General features: G+C 35.7%; 1 long non-coding RNA gene across 1 annotated transcript in view; it reads left to right on the top strand.

Moving 5' to 3' along the window:
* The window catches only part of LOC145717817 (uncharacterized), a 176711-nt gene that overhangs the window by 154741 nt on the left and 4353 nt on the right, over nt 1-17617 (top strand). The window contains exon 2 of the long non-coding RNA XR_014141264.1: nt 17148-17197. This is a non-coding gene — a long non-coding RNA (uncharacterized LOC145717817). The remainder of the gene's footprint in view (nt 1-17147; nt 17198-17617) is intronic.

The following is a 17617-nucleotide window of genomic DNA, read 5'->3' as shown; positions in this document are numbered from 1 at the left end:
TTTGTGATGTCAATAAATCTATTTGTGGGAAAAAAAATCCTAAAGAAGAACACAGCCAGTAACCTCTTTGACATCAACTGTAGCAACTTCTTACTAGATATGTCTCCTGAGGTAAGGGAAACAAAAGCAAAAACAATTCTGTGCTATTTTAATTTATTGGTCTGTTTCTATTTGCATGTCATTACCATACTCTATTTACTACTATATCTTTGTAATATCATTTGAAATCAGGAAACATGATGCATCTGACTTTGTTTTATTTTATTTTTTTAATATTGCTTTTGCCATTAGGGGTCTTTTGTAGCTCTCTACAAAATTTGGAATTGTTTTTTCTATGCCTGTGAAGAATGTCATAATATATTTATAGGGATTGCATTGAATATGTAGATGGCTTTGGGTATTATGGACATTTTAACAATATTAATTCTAATGATCCTAGAACATGAAAGTTTTTCTATTAGTTTGTGTGTTCTTGGATTTGTTAACATTTTTTGTAAATATTTATTTATTTATTTGAGAGACAGAGACAGAGAGCTCAGGATGGTGGGGCAGAGAGAGAGGGGGAGAGAGACAATCCTCAAGCAGACTCCCTGCTGAGCACAGAGCCCAAAGAGGGGCTCAGGCTCACAACCCATGAGATCATGATCTGAGCTAAAACTGAGATTTGGATGCTTACCTGACTGAGCCACCCAGGCACAACAAGGTCCTATAGTTTTCATTTTATAGAATTTTTAATTCCTTTGTCTAATTTTTTTCTAGGTAGTTTATTGTTTTTGATGCTATTGTGAATGTGGTAGTTTTCTTTATTTCTCTTTATGATGTATCATTTTTAGTGTAGAAAAACGTAACATAGGGCACCTAGGTGGCTCAGTCATTAAGCGTCTGCCTTCTGCTCAGGTCATGATCCTGGGGTCCCGGGATGGAGTCCCACATCGGGCTCCCTGCTCGGCGGGGGGCCTGCTTCTCCCTCTCCCACTCCCCCTGCTTGTGTTCCTGCTCTCGCTGTCTCTCTCTGTCAAATAAATAAAAAAATCTTAAAAAAAAAAAAAACATAACATATTCAAGTTGATTTTATATCTTTCAACTTTATGAATGTGTTTTTTAGCTCCAATGGTATTTTTTTTTTTTTGCTTTAGTCTAGGGATTTCCTAAATAAAAAATCGTATGGTCTGCAAATAACGACAATTTTACTTCTTCCTTTCCCATTTGGATTTGTTTTATTTTTTAGTCTTCCCTAGTTGACCTAGGTAGGATTTCCAATACTATACTGAATAAGAGTTGTTAAAGTGGGCACTATTTCCTTATTCCTGATTTTAGAAGGAAAATGTTCAGATTTTACCATTGAGTTTAATGCTAGCTGTAGGTCTGACATATATGGTGTTTATTATATTGAGTTATGTTCCTTCTCTATTCAGTCTCTTGGGGGGTTTCATTATAAAATGATGTTGAATTCGTCAAATGCTTTCTGTTCATCTATCACGATGTTTATGCATGTTTTATTTTTTATTCCATTACTGTGATTTATTACATTTATAGATTTGCATATGTTGAACCATATTTGCATCCCAGGAATTGCTCTCACTCAGTCATGATTTATCTTTTGAATGTGTTCTTGAATTCAGTTTGCAATATTTTGTTGAGAATTTTTATACGTATTTATAAGGGATATTGATCTATAGTTCTTTTTTTCTGTACTTTTATTCGATTTTGTTATCAAAGTCATACTGGCCTTATAGAATGACTTGGGAAATGATTCCCCATCTTCAATGTCTTGAAACTGCATGGGACAAATTGATGCTAATTATTCCTTAAATGTTTTTATAAAATTTGCTAATGAAGTTGTGTGGTCTTGAGGTGTTTTTTGTCTTGGGAAATTTTTGATGATTGTTTCAATCTTTTTACTCATTATTGGTCTGCACAAATTTTCCATTTCTTCCTGATATTTATTGAGGTGGAAGGATAATTAGACCCTAGATGACAAACTTTAAAAAGCATTTACAAATTTTGATGATAAACCAGATATGTAGTGCACATTGAAGGAGATTTTTTTTTTTTTTACTACACTGAAAATGTAAGGTTTTTGGTATGAGGGAATTAATTGAGAAGTGGCCTTTGATTTCATGCAAATTTTCCTCTAATACTTATCATAAATAATTGTCCTTATGCTTCTATAAAGTATTTCATAATTGGGATGTTGAGATGCTAATTAAATGAATTTATATATTGTTTTCTAATTTGGAGAAATAGCCCTTGAAGATTCCTTGTGTTGTCCCTTCCTTTCCATGAAGAGGTCTATCTAAGCCATCTGGCAATTTTCTCACTCAAAACAAGGACAAAAGAGTAAAAAGAGTTATTCTATATTCATTAATTCATGATTGTGGGGAATGAAGAGACAAGGGTCTTCTCAGCAAAGGGCTCATATTTAGTGAGAGAAAGACATGGACAAAATGAACTCTTATAATGTAATGATAAACATGTAAATGAAATTAGGAGAAAATAAAAACACATGTATTATCTATTTTTACTTCACATATTGATTGTTACTGAGAGTTTCCAAACTGTTAGTTCACCAACTGGATCTCCATTATCACAAAGGTCATCCTGAATAAATATGCTGAGATTAATAATCTTAAAAATTAAAGTTATTGTGTCATTCTTTCTCCAATTTGGTCACATGCAACCAAAAATAGCTTTTAGAATAATGTTCCATAACATAATTAATAAGTTTTCCAATGGATAGAGTAGATCTCCTTACTTGGATTCTTTTAAGACTATATTTTGCCTGAGGAAAAAAGAAATATCTCTGTTGATGAAAACATGTCCCAGAATGTTTTTGGAGATGCACAATTCAAATTTGTTATGAATAAGATATGCTTCAAAAACAAGAATTATATTATACTTACATGACTGATTTTTTATCTGGCTTTATTAAGACATAATTGTCATGTAACATGAGTAACTTTAAGGTATGCATTGTGACAATTTCATACATGTATATATTGCAAAATGATTATGATAATAATTAGCATCTCCACCACCACACATATTTACCATTATTTGTATTGATAGCATTTAAGATCTACTCTCTGTAACTTTAAAGTATGTCATACAGAATTGTTAAATATAGTCACCATGCTGTACATTAGATCCCCATACTTATTCATTTTATACCTGTACATATGTAACTTTTGAAAAACATCTCCCTATTTCTCATTACCTCTAGCCTCTGGCAATCACCAATCAACTCTGTATGAGTACTTTTTAGATTCCACATATAAATGATATCATACACAATTTATCTTTGAAAATTTTACTTATAATGTCAAGGTCCATCCCTGTTGTCACGAATAACAGGACTTCCTTCCTTTATTGTGAATATTTAATATATATATTCATATAATACATATTTATATATTCATTCATTCATGGACACTCAGGTTGTTTTGTGTCTTGTGAACAATGCTGCAATGAACATGGTGGTACAGATATTACCATGGTGATTTTATTTCCTTCTGATATGTATCTAGAATTAAGTTGTTGGATCATATAGTAGTTCTATTTTTAATTTTTTGAGGACCCTCTGAAACTGTTTTCCATAGCAGCTGCACCAATTCACATCCCCTCCAAAAATTCAAAAATGTTCCAATTTTTCTACATCATTGTTAACAACATTTTATCATTTTGTTTTCTATAATGGGCACCCTAACAGTTGTAAGGAGATATCTAATTGTGATTTTAATTTAAAACCCCCTGATTAGTGATATTGAACATCTTTTCATGTAACTGCTGGCGATTTGTATGTCTTTTCTGGAAAAAAAAAAAAACAACAACGTCTATTTGGGTTCTTTTCCCATTTTTAAATCAGAATATTTAGTTGTTCTGCTTTTTTTTTGCTAATGAGTTATGAGTTCCTTATATATTTTGAATATTGATGGACTCATCAAATACATGGTTTACAAATATTTTCTTCCATTCTATAGTTTGTTCATCTTGTTGATATTTTTTTTTTACTGCAGATTTTTTTTTAATTTGATATAATCCTACTTGTTTATTTTTGCTTTTGTTGTCTGTGCTGTTGGTATCATATACAAAATATCATTGTTAAAACCAATGTCGAACTTTTTTGTATGTTTTTTTCTAAGACTTTTATGGTTTTGGGTTTTAGATTTTAGTCTTCTATTTGAAGTTAATTTTTGTGAGTGGTATAAGCTAAGGGTCCAATTTCATTTTTTCTGCATGTGGTTGTCAAGTTTTTCCAGTATCATTTATTGATGGGATTGTCCTTTCCCCATTAAATATTCTTGGCTCCCTTATCAAATATGAGATGATCATCTATGCTTGTTTATTTGTGGGCTTTCTATTCTGTTCATTTGGTCTATGTATCTGTTTTATGCCAGCATCATACTGTTTTGATTGTTACAGCTTCATAGTACAATTTGAAATCAGGTAATGTGATGCCTGCAGCTTTGATCATCTTTCTCAGGATTGGTTTGGCTATTAGGATTTATTTGCCACTCCTTACAAATTTAGTATTTTTAGATTTTTTTATTTTAACTTTTAAAAATTTATTTCATTTTATTTTATTTAATTTTTTATTATGTTAAGTTAGCCACCATACAGTACATCATTAATTTTTGGTGTAGTGTTCAGTGATTCATTAGTTGTGTATAACATCCAGTCCTCATTACAACACATGCCCTCCTTAATACCCATCACCTGGCTACCCCCACCCCTTCCACTCTGAAACCCTCAGTTTGTTTCCCGGAGTCCATAGTTTCTCATGGTTTGTCTCCCCCTCTGATTTACCCCCTTTCAGTTTTCCCTTCCTTCCCTGAATGTCCTCTGTGCTATTCCTTATGTTCCACATATAAATGAAACCATATGATAATTGTCTTTGTCTACTTGACTTATTTCACTTAGCATAATCCCCTCCAGTTCCATCCATGTTGAAGCAAATGGTGGGTATTCATCCTTTCTGATGGCTGAATAATATGCCATTGTATATATGAACCACATCTTCTTTATCCACTCATCTGTTGAAGGGCATCTCGGTTCCTTCCACAGTTTGGTTACTGTGAACATTGCTGCTATGAACCTTGGGGTGCCATGTGCCCTTTCTTTTCACTGCACTCGTATCTTTGGAGTAAATACCTAGTAGTGCAAGTGCTGGGATATAAGGTAGCTCTATTTTTAACTTTTTGAAGAAACTCCATACTGTTTTCCAGAGTGGCTCTACCAGCTTGCATTCCCACCAACAATGTAAGAGGGTTCCCCTTTCTCTGCATCCTTGCCAACATTTGTTTCCTGTCTTGTTAATTTTTGCCATTGTAACTGGTGTAAGTTGGTGTCTCATTGTGGTTTTGATTTGTATTTCCCCAATGCTGAGTGATATTGAACATTTTTTCATGTGTTTGTTGGCCATTTGTATATCTTCTTTGGAGAAATGTCTGTTCATATATTCTGCTCATTTCTTGACTGGATTATTTGTTTTTTGGGTGTTGAGCTTGATAAGTTCTTTATAGATATTGGATACCATCCCTTTTTCAGATAAGACATCTGCAAATAGCATCTCCCATTCCACAGGTTGCCTTTTAGTTTTGTTGACCGTTTCCTTTGCTGTGCAAAAGCTTTTTATCTTCATTAAGTCCCAATAGTTCATTTTTGTTTCTCTTGCCTTTGGAGACACGTTTAGTAAGAAGTTGCTGTGGCAAGGTCAAAGAGGTTTCTGCCTGTGTTCTGCTCTAGAATTTTGACAGTTTCCTGTCTCACATTTAGGTCTTTAATCCATTTTAAATTTATTTTTGTGTATGGTATAAGAATGTGGTCCAGTTTCATTCTTCTGCATCTCGCTGTCCAATTTTTCCAACACCATTTGCTGAAGAAACTGTATTTTGCCCATTGGATATTCTTTCCTGCTTTGTTGAAGATTAGTTGACCAAAGAGTCCAGGGTCCATTTCTGGGTTCTTCATACTGTTTCATTATCTATTTGTCTGGTTTTGTGCCAGTACCACACTGTCTTGACAATTACAGCTTTGCAATACAGCTCGAAGTCTGGAATTGTGATTCCTCCACCTTTGGTTTTCTTTTTCAACATCCATATGACTATTGAGGGTCTTTTCTGGTTCCATACAAATTTTAGGTTTGTTTGTTCAAGCTCTGTGAAAAATGCTGATGGTATTTTTTAGGAACTGTGTTGGATGTGTAGATTGCTCTGGGTAGCACAGACCTTTTAACCATATTTGTTCTTCCAATCCATGAACATGGAACGTTTTTCCATTTCTTTGTGTATTCCTCAATTTCTTTCATAAGTATTCTTTACTTTTTAGAATACAGATCTTTTGCCCTTTGTTTATGGTTATTCCTAGTTATCTTATGGTTTTTGGTGCAGTTGGAAATGGGATCAACTCCTTAATTTCTCGTTCTCCTGTTTCCTTGTTAGCATATAGAAATGCAACTGATTTCTGTGCATTGATTTTATATCCTGCCATGTTGCTGAATTCCTGTTTGAGTTCTAGCAATTTTGGGGTGGAGTCTTTTGGGTTTTCTACATAATATATCATGTCATCTGTGAAGAGTGACAGTTTGAATTCTTCCTTGTCAATTTGAATTTATTTTTGTTGTCTAATTGCTGAAACTAGACTTCTAGTACTATGTTGAACAAAACTGGTGAGAGTGGACATCCCTGTCATGTTCCTGACCTTAGGGGAAAAGCTCTCAGTTTTTCCCCATTGAGAATGATATCCACTGTGGGTTTTTCATATATGGTTTTTATGATATTGAGGTATGTTCCCTCTATCCCCAATGGTGGAGAGTTTTTATCAAGAAAAGATGTTGTATTTTGTCAAATGCTTTTTCTGCATCTATTCAGAGGATCATATGATTCTTGTCCTTTCTTTTATTAATATGGTGTATCACATTGGTTGATTTGTGAATGGTGAACCACCCTTGCAACCTAGGAATAAATCCCACTTGGTTGTGGTGAATAATCTTTTTAATGTACTGATGGATACTATTGGCTAGGATCTTGTTGAGTATTTTGGAATCCATGTTCAGCAGGGATAGGAGTCTGTAATTCTCTTTTTTGATGGGGTTTTTGTCTGGTTTTGGGATCAGAGTAATGCAGGCCTCATAGAATGAGTTTGGAAGTTTTCCTTCAATTTCTATTTTTTGAAACAGTTTCAGAAGAATAGGTATTAATTCTTCTTTAAATGTTTGATAGAATTCTGCTGGTAGTCCATCTGGTCCTGGAGATTTGTTTGTTGGGAGATTTTTGATTATTGCTTCAATTTCTTTGATGGTTATGGGTCTGTTCACGTTTGCTTTTTCTTCATCTTTCATTTTCGGTAGTTTATTTGTTTCTAGGAGTGTATACATTTTGTCCAGGTTGCCTAACTAGTTGACATAAAATTGCCTATAATATTCTCTTATACTTGTTTGTATTTCTTCAGTGTTGGTTGTGATCTCTCCTCTTTCATTTGTGATTTTATTAATTTGGGTCCTTTCTCTTTTGTTTTTGGTAAGTCTGGTTAGGAGTTTATCAATCTTAAAATTCTTTCAAAGAACCAACTTCTAGTTTTATCTGTTCTCCTGTTCTTTTGGTTTCTATTTAATTGATTTCTGCTTTAATTTTTATTAATTCTCATCTCCATCTTGGTTTAAACTTTGTTTGCTGTTCTTTCTCCAGCTCTTTAAGGTGTATGGTTAAGTTGTGTATTTGAGACTTTCCATGATTCTTGAGAAAGGCTTGCATTTCTATGTACTTCCTTCTTAGGACCGTCTTTGCTATATCCTAAAAGTTTTGAATGGATGTGTTTTCATTTTCAATTTTATATGAATTTTCTAAATTCTTTCATTTCCTGGTTGACCCATTCATTCTTTAGTAGGATGCTCTTAACCTCCAAGTATGTGAGTTCTTTCTAAATATGCTCTTGTGATTGGTTTCAAGTTTCAAAGCACTGTGGTCTCAAAATATGCATGGAGTAATCCCAACCTTTTGTTAATAGTTGAGACCTGATTTGTGACCCAGTATGTGATCTATTCTGGAGAATGTTACTTATCCACTAGAGAAGACTGTGTATTTTGTTACTTTAGGATGAAATGTTCTGTATATATCTGTGAAGTTTATCTGGTCCAGTGCATTATTCAAAGTCCTTGTTTCCTTGTTGATCTTCTTAAATGATTGGTCCATTGCTGTGAGTGGGTGTTAAATTCACCTACTATTGTATTAATTATCAACTTGTTTCTTTTCTTTGGTTATTAATTAGTTTAAATAACTGGTGGCTCTCATGTTAGGATTGTAAATATTTACAATCGTTAGATCTTCTTGTTTGATAGACTGTTTAAGTAAGATATAGTGTCCCTCTTCATCTTTTATTACAGTCTTTGGCTTAAAATATAATTTGTCAGAGAGAGGAGGCAAGATGATGGAGGAGTAGGGGATCCCATTCCAACTGGTCCCCTGAATTTAGCTAGATATCTATCAAACCATTTTGAACACCCACAAAATCAGCCTGAGAGGTAAGAATATATATCTAGATCTCTACAAGCAGAAAAGCAACTGCTTTTTGCAAGGTAGGACGTATGGAGTTGTGAATCTGTGGGGAGTTATTGGAAGATAAACAGAGGGGGGAGGGCGCCATCATAAGCTGACTCCTGGAAAGTGATATAACACCAGAGCACAAAATCAGAACCCTTAGAAATCTGCTCTAGTAAGAGACATCCCTCTCTGAAGTGAGCTCTGGAAATGAAAAGGAAGAATTCTAGGTAGGGTATTGTGGTCTCAGGTTACAAGGGACCACAGAGCAAAGGAGATTCTTGAAATAGTATAGGGCCTGAGCATTGGAGCCAGGAAGCAGTTTATGATCAACAATCCCAGGAAGGGACTTTCAGCTCAGATCCTCATAAATTGCGTGCCAGGCCAGTTGATAACTGCTCTTTCCTTGCATGGCATGAAAAAATCTGGAACCTGCACCCATGACCAGGCAAAAGCTCGCAGAGCGGTAGTGGCGGGGAAAGGGCTTTAGGGCAGAACCTAGACCTGATTTCAGAGTTTTGGGTGCGTGTGTGAGCCCACAGCTCCTGGCAGTTTTAGAATCACAAAGGGCAGAGACAGTCCCAGCTCCTGAGATTACCTCTGAGAGAGTTTCTGGGTGCGCACACTGTGGGAGGCTGTGGTTTTCAGTGGTGCATGCAGAAAGGGAGACTTTGTCCTCAAGGGTTTATTAAAGAGAACAGACTGATATTTTTTTGCTCTAGGCCAGAGGTTTGGCTGCAGCCATATTTGCTCTGATCCTCTGAAGAGGCAGAAACCACCCAGGGAAAAAAAGACACACAGAAGACGGGTTTCCACTGAGTCCATCTCCCTGGCAAGGGGTGGGGCAACTCTGCACAGGCAGCATTACATGAGAAACAGCAAGGCAGGGTCTTATCCCAGAAGACAGGCTGGAAGAAGAGGTGGGTGACAATCCTATGGACCTATAAGACTGTAAAATACCAACACCAAGGGAAAATTGTATATTGAGCTCCATGTGTGGTCTCACAACTTGTGTATTTTTCAGATATAATTCTGCTTTCCTTTTCTTTATTTTTTTATTCCTTTTCTCATGCTTTTGTCTCTGTTGTATTTTTTTTTACCTTGTCCTCATTTCAACTAGATGTCTATTATATCAATTCATTTTTCATAGTTGCTTTTTAACTTGTATTTTTACACACATATTTTTTAATAGATATATGCTTTATTTTAGCCCATTTTATACTTTATTCAGTTTTACCCTTTTATATACACATTTTAATTTCCTTGTAATTTTGGGACATAGTGTCCTGTAACACACAGACCATAATACACCCAGGAACAACTGAAACACACTGCTTTGTCCACACTGAGAGATTATAGCCCCATTACCCGCCTTTCTTTAAAATTTTTCAATGTTTTAATTTTATTCTTGTGTTTCATTTTGGCTTTTTTTTTTTTTTCCCAGTGTGGGCATCTGACCACTCCAGATTTTGCTAGGGTGCATCTAGATTGGGTTGTGGATGATATTTTGGACTCTGTTCATTTGCTCAACAATCCCTGGACAGAATGACTAGGAGGAGGAACCCTCAACAACAACAACAAAAAGAACCAGAGACAATGTCCTTTGCCACAGAACTGATGGATATGGATATAAGCAAGATGTCAGAGATAGAATTCAGGATAGCAATCACGAAGTCAATAGCTAGGCTTGAAAAAAGCATTGGTGACAACACAGAATCTGTAAGGGCAGAAATGAGTTCTAATCAGGCCGAACTTAAAAGTGCTATGAATGAGATGCAGTCTAAACTGGATACTCTAACAGCCAAGTAAATGAGGCAGAAGAGCAAATCAGTGATCCAGAAGTTAAGCTGATAGAAAGGAAGGAAGGTGAGGAAAATTGGTGTTGGCAGATAGTAGCCCATAAAAATAGACTTAGGGAGATTAATGATGCCATGAAACGTTCCAATGTCAGAATTATTGGGATCCCCAAGGGGGTGGAGAGAAAAATATGAGGAAAAAGTATATTTGAGCAAATCATAGCTTAGAACTTCCCTAATCTGGGGAAGGAAAGAAGTATTTGTGTCTAAGAAGCAGAGAGGACCCCTCCCAAAATCAATAAAAATAGATCAATGCCCTGAAATATAAGAGTGAAGCTTGCAAATCTTAGAGCCAAGGAAGCTATCCTGAGAGCAGCTAGGAGGAAGGAGATTTCTTACATACAGAAGGAAGAACATCAGAATAACGTCAGACCTGTCCACAGAAACCTGGCAAGCCAGAAAGGGCTGGCAAGACATATTCAGGGTACTAAATGAAAAGAACATGCAGCCAAGAATATTTACCCAGCAAGATTATCAATCAGAATGGCTGGAGAGATAAAGAGCTTTCACAACAGGCAGAAACTGGAAGAATATGTGACCACCAAGTCAGCCCTGCAAGAAATATTAAGGATTCTGTAAGTGAAGAGAAACCCAAGAGTCACATAGACCAGAAAGAAACAGAAAATCTACAGAAACAGGGACTTTATAGGCAATATGATGGTACTAAATCCATATCTTTCAATAGTTATTCTGAATGTAAATGGGTTGAATGTTCCCATCAAAAGACACATGGTTTCAGATTGGATAAAAAAGCAGGACCCATCCATATGTTGTCTACAAGAGACTCATTTTGAAACTAAAGACACCGCCAGATTGAAAGTAAGGGGATGGGGAATCATTTACAATGCTAATGGACCTCAGAAGAAAGCTGGGGTAGCAATACTCATATCAGGCAAATTAGATTTTAAACCAAAGCCCATAGTAAGATATGTAGAGGGACACTATATCAAACTCAAAGGGTCTATCCAACAAGAAGATCTAACAATTGTAAATATTTATGCTCCCAATATGGGAGCAGCCAATTATATAAACCAATTAATAACCAAATTAAAGAAACATATGGATAATAATACATTACTAGTAAGAGACCTAAACACTCCACTTAGCAATGGACAGATCATCTAAGCAGAAGATCAACAAAGAAACAAGAGCTTTGAATGACACACTGGACCAGACGGACCTCATAGATATATACAGAACATTCCATCCTAAAACAACAGAAAACTCATTCTTCTCGAGTGCAAATAGAACTATCTCCAGAACAGACCACATACTGGGTCACAAATCAGGCCTCAACTGATACCAAAAGATTGAGATTATTCATGCATATTTTCAGATCACAATGCAGTGAAACTGGAACTCAAACACAAGAACAAATTTGGAAGGAACTCCAACATTTGGAGGCTAAAAATTTCCTGCTAAAGAATGATGGGGTCAGCCAAGAAATTAAAGAAGAACTTAAAGAAGTCATTGAAACCAATGAGAATGGAAACACATTGGTCCAAAACCTATGGGATACCACAAAGGTGATCCTAAGAGGGAAATACATAACCTCCAAACCTCGTTCAAAAAATTAGAAAAATCCCGAATGTACAAGTTAACCTTAAACCTAAAGGATCTGGAGAAAAAATAGCAAGTAAAGCCTAAACCAAGCAGGGGAAGAGAAATAATAAATATTAGAGCAGAAATCAATGAAATAGAAACCAGAAAAACAGTAAAACTGATCAATGAAACTAGAAGCTGGTTCTTTGAAAGAATTAATAAGATCAATAAACCTCTGGCCAGACTTATCCAAAAGAAAAAAGAAATGACCCAAATTAATAAAATCATGAATGAAAGGGGAGAGATCACGACTAACACCAAGGAAATAGAAACAACTATTAGAAATTATTACCAGCAACTATAGGCCAAGAAACTAAGCAATTTGGAAGAAATGGATGTATTCCTGGAAACCCCCAAACTCGTTCTATGAAGCCTGCATTACCTTGATCCCAAAACGAGATAAAGACCCCATCAAAAAGGAGAATTACAGACTCCTAACCCTATTGAACAAAAAGTTAAAAATAGAACTACCCTACAGTCTAGGAATTGTACTACTAGGTATTTACCAACAAATGCAAAAATACTGATTTTAAGTGATATATGTACCCCGATGTTTATAGAAGCATTATCAACAATAGCCAAATTATGGATAGAAACCAAATGTCCCTTCTCTGATGGATGGATAAAAAGGAGATGGATATAATTGAATATTACTTAGCCATCAAAAAGAATGAAATCTTGCCGTCTGTTAAGACATGAATAGATCTAGAGCATATTAGCTAAAGGAAATAAGTCAGTCAGAGGAAGAGAAATACCATATGATTTCATATGTGGAGATTAAGAAACAAAACACATGAACATGGGGGCACAAAAAAGAAGGAAATCAAGGAACATACTCTTAATTGTAGAGAACAAGTGATCATTACTGGAGGGAGGTGGTGGAGGGGATGGGTTATACAGGTGATTGATATTAAAGAGGGCACTTGTGATGAACACTGTGTATGTACGTAAGTGTTGAATCACTAAATTCTACACCTGAAACTAATATTTCACAGTATGTTAAGCAGCTGTAATTTAAATAAAACCTCAGAAAATCATATGGGAAATTTGAAAAAAAAGTAAATAATGAAAAAATACAAAATAAGAAAAAAATGAGCATGACTTAATTCTGGGATCTTTAAAAATAATTGTAGCTTAACTCTAGGAAAGTTAGAAGGGTATAAGAAACTGAGTTTCCACCCTTAAAGGGCCAATACCCTAAGTAAACTGGACCAAGACGTGTCATAGAAGCAGTAGTTTGAAAATTGCCTGTGGTATACTTGAAAGTTTATTGGCTAATTTTATGCTATATTCCAGATAAGCAGGGATCTGTGGGAGGTTTCTCTCTGAACAAACATGCTCTGGGTGGCAGTTTTCTTGCCCTCCCCCACTCTAGATAGCTGGAGGCTTTTGTCAGTCAATTCTAACATTCTCCATTAATCTTGCTATCACTGCATGCCCTGCCTCCATGTTCCAATGTGGATCTGCCCCACCCAACATTTCCATCCTTGTGGGAGCCCCTCCAAAGCTGGTTCCTATACTGTCACACACAGCTCACTTCAGACAAATGGGACAATCCCAGTCTCACCCACCAGCAAGACTTCATTGTCTAAAGCCAGGCCTATCTGCTAATGGTATGGAAACAAAACCAGTCATAGCAGCTCATATCAGAGAGGCATTCTGAGTGCTGGGTCAATCCACCAATGTGACAACAGTTGCTGTAGCCTGGCCCCTAAACCAGCAGCATGGGGAGAAAACCTTGCTCACAAGTGCAAGTGCATCCATGGTAGCTTCAAGCCAGATGCACAAGCAGTAAGTCCTACCTACCAGTGCACCCACAGATGTTGCTCAGCCACTAAAGGAATGTTCATGCAGCCCACAAAAGAAGACAGCCCTGAAATGAATTTGGTTCTCTTCATTACAGACACCACTGGAGGCCTTCTACACAAAGTCACTTCTTTTAAGACCAGGACACATAGGTGACCCACGTAATACCTAAAAACAAATAGAGATTTAGAGAAATTGAGGAGACAACAGAATTTGTCCCAGATGAAGGAAAAAGACAAAATCACAGCAAAAGAACCAAACAAAACAGTTGTAAAAAATATGCCTAATAAAGTTCAAAATAATGGACATAAGGCTGTGTAGTTTATTTGAGAGAAGAGTGGACAAATTCAATGACAATTTCAACAAAGAGATAGAAAATTTAAAAAAAATAACTAATCATATCCAAAGAATACAATAACTGAAGTGAAAAATAAACTAGAGGAAATCAACAGCAGTTTAGACGATGCAGAAGAATGGTTTGACAATCTGGGTGACATGATAATGGAAGGCAAACAAGCTAAACAGCAAAAGTTAAAAACATTATAATAAAAAAATGAGGAGGATAGTTTCAGAAAACTCAGTGACATCATCAAGCATAATAACATTTGCATTATATAAGTTCCAGTAGGAGAAGAGAGATAGAAGGGAGCAGAAACATATTTGAAGAAATAATAGCTAAGATTTTCCTACCTGAGGAAGGAAATTGATATCTAATTCCAGAAAGCATTAAGAGCCCCAAACAATAAAAAAAAAAGAAAATCCACATCAAGACACAAATTAATTAAAATGGAAAAAATTAAAAATGAAGAGAGAAAGTTAAACACAGCAAGAGAAAAGAGAGCACTTACATAAAAGGGAAGCCCCATAAGATTATCAGCTGACTTTTCAGCAGAAACTTTGTAGGACAAAAAGAAGGTGCCATTATATATGCAAAGTGTTGAAAGGATCAAAATAAAAAGCTTTTGCACAATGAAGAAAACCATCAACAGGATGACAAGGCAACCTACTGAATGGGAGAAGGTATTTGTAAATGATATATTTGATAAGAGGTTAATATCAAATATATATAAATAACTTATACAACTCAACACCAAAAAACCACAAATAACTCAATTAAAAAAGGGCAGAGAACCTGAATAGTTTTTTTTTCCAAAGAAGATATACAAATGTCCAACAGACACATGAAAAATTCCCAACATCACTAATCATCAGGGAAATGCAAATTAAAACTTCAATAAGATATTACTTTATACCTATCTGAATACCTAGAATCAGAAAGACAAGAAATCACAGGTTTTGGCAAGGATATGGAGAATAAGGAAACTTGATGCCCTGTTGGTGGGATTGTAAATTACTGCAACCACTATGGACACTAGTATGGAGGTTCTTCAAAAAATTGAAAAAAAAAAAAAAAGAATTACCATATGATTCAGCATTTGCACTACTGGGTACTTACCCAGAGAAAACAAAAACACTAATTCAAAAAATATATACAGCCCTATGTTTATTGCAGCATTATTTGTAATAGCCAAGATATGGAAGCATCCCAAGTGTCCATCAGTAGATGAATGGATAAAGAAGATATGGTATATATTGATAATGGAATGTTACTCAGCCATAAAAAAGAATAAGTCTTGCCATTTGCAACAACATAGATAGACCTAGAGGGTATAATGGTAAGTGAAATGAATCAGAGAAAGGCAAATACCATGCAATTTCATTCATAATTTAAGAAACAAAACAAATGAACAAAGAGAAAACAAGAGAAAGAAAAGGAACACACTCTTAAATACAGAGAATAAATTGGTTGTTGCCAGAGGAAAGATGGATGGAGGGATGGGTGAAATAGGTACAGGGGATTAAGAGTACACTTATCATGATAAACACTGAGTAATGTATACATTTGTTGAATCATTATATTGTACACCTAAAACTAATATAATACTGTATGTTAATTGTACTTCAATAAAAATAAATTTAAGAGGGGCTGAAAAGAAAATAAAACCCTATGACCTGGAATACTCTACCTAGTAAGATTATCATTCAGAATTGAAGGAGAGGTAGAGTTTCCTAGACAAATAAAAATTGAAGGAGTTCATCACCAGTAAACCAGCCTTACAAGGAATATTAAAAGGAACTCTAAGTAAAAGGAAAAGACCATTCTTAGAAGTAAGAAAATTATGAAAGAAAAAAAGAATACTGGCAAAAGTAAATATATAGTAAAGATGGAAAATCAATCACATAACAAAACTAGTAAGAAGGTTAAAACACAAAAGTAGTAAAATCAATTATATATACAAAATTTAGTCCAGGGATACACAAAATGAAATGATATGAAATATGACCTACAAAAATCATGGAGAAGGAAGTCAAAATTTACTGTTTTATGTGTTTGAACTTAAGGAATCATCTACTCAATGTAGACTACAAACATGTAGGGTACAATACATGAAACCCATGGTAACCATAAACCAAAAACATAATAGATAAACACACACAAAAAGAAAGAAATCCAAGCATAACACTAAAGAAAGCCATCAAGCCACAAAGGAAGAGAGCAAGAGGAAAAGAAAGGAATAAAGGATAACTACAGAAATGACAAGAAAACAATTAACAAAATGGCAATAAATTAATACCTATCACTTGTATGTACCCTTGCTACCCAGGAATGTCTAGACTCAACTATAATCAAGTGTTCAATCCCCTAGAGTGTTTACCAGAGAGGTTCTGTTCTTCGACCTGCCAGGTTTTGTGAGACAACTCAGAGAAAATACTCTTGTAGTCATGCCACTGGATGGGCACCACTTGCCTCTGTGTAGAGATTCTTAGAACAAGAGACTTAGAGTGGCTGAACTCTCTTCAAGGGTGTAGTACAAACCCCAAGAGGGGAGAGTCCCCTCCAAGGATTCCAACCCTAGTTCCAGTAGCTTGAATGGGTTAACCCAGGTGTGCTGCCATTGCCCACTGCTCTGTCCATTGGAAACCAGGAAACTGTAGGGCAGAAACTTAGAAAGACAGTAGTCCCATCTGCATTACCAAATGTGTAAACAAACTAATCTGAGTTTTTTCTTTGTTGAATCACAGAAACTACACCAGGTGGAGTTGTCACAGAAAGTAAAATTTATTTGCATAAAATAAGATCATGGGGAATAACTTCCAAAGCCACAACTCCCTGAGTAAGGGTGGATAGGTTTCTTTTATTTAGGGTTAGAATGAATATATAAAAAGAAGATCCTTGTCATCATATGTAGAGGCAGGCATAAGATTGTGCATGCACTTTAAGGAAACATGCCTATACATATATTGCATGTTATGTAAATGAGGCTTGTGCTCCTTCTTGTGTTGCCAGGTGAACTGTGGAGACTCCAGGCCCTGAGGTCAACCCAGTCCATTCCAAAGGTATCACCAAAAGTTCTGGGTCTTGTCTCAAGAAAGAACTTAAGAACAGACATGAAACAGAGCAGATGAGTGACAAAAGTGGGAAAATTTATTAGAGCATAAAGTGTACTCGAGATATGAATGTGGGCAAGCTTGAGAGAATGAGAAAAGGAGAGAGAGAAAGAGTTGTGTCTCTAGGGATCAGGTTTCTATCTTTCATCAACAGTTGTTACTTAAGGGTTGAAATATTCATTAGTTGGTGTAGGGAAGCAGGGTTTTGTACCTTTTCTTCCTTATATGGTCAGGAGTTTTCTTTCATGGCATCTGCCATCTTGGGCCTGACTGATTTGATCTGGCATAGGTGGAGTGCTGCCAGGACAAGCCTTTAACTTTCCTTTTTGTGTGTGTGTGTGTGTGTGTGTGTGTGTGTGTTTTTAGGAT

The sequence above is a fragment of the Leptonychotes weddellii genome, chromosome X (genome assembly GCF_054177405.1).
Source record: "Leptonychotes weddellii isolate Sample4059 chromosome X, ASM5417740v2, whole genome shotgun sequence".
NCBI classification, from domain to species: Eukaryota; Metazoa; Chordata; class Mammalia; order Carnivora; family Phocidae; genus Leptonychotes; species Leptonychotes weddellii.
This window is presented reverse-complemented; position numbering and strand designations above follow the sequence as displayed.